This window comes from Amblyomma mixtum, chromosome 1, assembly GCF_055824585.1.
Source record: "Amblyomma mixtum isolate Tamu chromosome 1, ASM5582458v1, whole genome shotgun sequence".
NCBI classification, from domain to species: domain Eukaryota; kingdom Metazoa; phylum Arthropoda; class Arachnida; order Ixodida; family Ixodidae; genus Amblyomma; species Amblyomma mixtum.
In genome coordinates this window covers 217576842-217579229 of record NC_143012.1, presented here as the reverse complement: position 1 = coordinate 217579229, position 2388 = coordinate 217576842, and the positions used below count along the sequence as shown (strand labels likewise).

The window sequence follows — 2388 nt, the reverse complement described above, 5'->3', positions numbered from 1 at the left end:
GCTGACCCGAAAGACGCGGGTTCGATCCCGGCCGCGGAGGTCGAGTTTTGATGGAGGTGAAATTCTAGAGGCTCGTGGACTGCCCGATATCAGTGCACGTTCAAGGTCTCCAGGGGGCCGAAATTTCCGGAGCGTTTCACTACGGCATCCCTCATAGCCTGAGTCGCTTGGGGACATTAAACCCCCTTAAACTTAAACCTAAACATCCAACGTATTTCGCGAACTATTTTGAGGGTTAGAAAAAAAAGCATAAACACAAAGGGTGAGGTTAGAGTTTTAATCGAAGCCGAAAGTTCTCGATGTAATCTCTATTTCAGGAACAAAAAAAATAGCCTTGTCGCAACACCGGATCCTCGACAGCGTTCACTCAGGGAATCAAACTGGACACTGCATTCCGTCGGCGAAACCCAATGAAATGCGCCGACGGTCAGAGCATGCGCCTCACGCAGCTTTGGTTAAGCCGTGCTTCAAGGCGATGCACTCGCGACGGAGGCTGCGCCTGCTGAAGAGAGCGCAGCCTCCGTACGCTCCGTGCCGGGCGCTACCTGCCTGGCCACCACACCGGAAATCGCTCCATCGGGGGTCCGGCCCGCAGCCATTCTGCGTTCGTCCGGCGCTCGCGCACCTACGCCACCAGGGTCGTTTGCAGCGGCTGGAGTTGCCGACACCAGGGTCTTCTTCCCGGTAGCCGAGCCGGCGTGGGTTGCGGCGCCAGTCCAGGAGCTGACACTGTGCTGCTGGTCGGCCATCTTGGCCCGGGACTCGATGTATCTGCGTGCCTCCTCGGCATTCTGCTTGAGCTGGGCGTAGTTTGTCAGGGAGTAGGCGAGGGCGCACACGCACCCAAGGACGGAAAGGCCCAGAACAGTGATGATCACGTACAGGCTCCCGCGGCTGATGAACACCGTCGGAAGATTGTCTGGCGGCCGCGGCTCGGGCTCCATGCTGCCGCACCCACAAGCGGTGCTGGCTGATCTTGGGAGCAGATTTGACGCAATGGCGGCTCACTGAACACCGGCTAGGTTACAAGATGCACGCGTAACCAGCAAGGCTGCTCCTTCTTCTTCTTTTCTTCCTCTCTTTCTTCTTCTCTCTTTTCAGGTTCTCGCATTAGAATGCAGGACACGAGAATAGAATGCGTGGATTGCATATTAGTGGCACGGAGCAAGCTGTAAACTCTCGACCATGAGCCGCCTGCTGCTTCTGCTCACATACTGTTAAAAATAGGCCACGAGCAGCCACCCAGAGACTGTGGTCTAGGGAGCTTTAGTCTAGGTCTAGGGAGCTTTAATGCGTGCACCCTCGGCAAAGATGGCGACTAGCCCGCATGAGCGCACGACCGCACTTCTCTCCCAGTGGTCTTCTTCCTCTTTGCTGGCGCGGTAATAGGGGCGGTGAAAAAGATCTAACGCATATCGACCTAAGCTTGTGATGCGACCTTGAAATTGCCATCCTCCGGCTTCGAGCACGGTAGTGGCAAAGGAAAAGAGACAGCAGTAAAATGAAGAACGCCTTATTTGGAGTAATGCAGAAAGTCTACTACCGGCAAAGATGGTTGGTTGGTTAATGGGGTTTAACGTCCCGAAGTGATCCGGGCTATGAGGGATGCTGTAGTGAAGGTCTCCGGAAATTTCGACCACCTGGGGTTCTTTAACGTGCACTGACATCGCACAGTACACGGACCTCTAGAATTTCGTCTCCATCGAAATTCGGCCTCTGCGGCCGGGTTCGAACCCGCGTCTTTCGGGTCAGCAGTCGAGCACCATAACCATTGAGCCACCGCGGCGAGCAGATGTATAGCCATGATCCTCGCTCGCATTCTCGTTCGCCGGGTGGCGATGCAGCAGCTACTAGAATGCGGTAACTGCTTTGCGGTAGCAGCGGAATTATGTCGCTCGATGGCGCGCTAAAAACTGGCTTCGAGCGTTAGCTATAGGGCGCTTATATAAATAGAGAGAGGGGGGGGGGAGGGGGGCGCCTTTAGAAAAACTTTGCCGTATTCCTTGGCGAGCTCCTCTGAAGAGCTCTGAAATCGTTCTGTATTGCAGTTTTCAGGTGTTGCTGCTTCTCAGGTGGTGTCAGTCGAAAACGTTTAGCATGTTAACCATGGCATAACATCTCCAGGCGCTTGGCGTATATGAACAAAAGTAGCGCAAATTGGCGTAATATCCACGCAAAGCCCACCGTTTCGCAGCACGTGGAACAAACCTGCGCGAAATGTAGCCACACTCCATTCCTGCATCAGTAGCCTGCAGTGGGGCGAACGCCTGTTCTCTCTTCTACTTTTCTGATGTGGTTCAGGCAGAGAGGGCTGTCCCCGTGAAAACTCATTGCCATGGCCGATGCTGTCCCGATAGGCAATGAGTCGACGCACATCTGCCTGCGCGT

The 2388-nt window shown here is 54.7% G+C and overlaps 1 pseudogene; it reads right to left on the bottom strand.

The window, feature by feature from the left end:
• Positions 1–441: 441 nt before the first annotated feature.
• LOC149370901 (uncharacterized) lies at positions 442–944 on the bottom strand (annotated as a pseudogene).
• Positions 945–2388: the final 1444 nt, after the last annotated feature.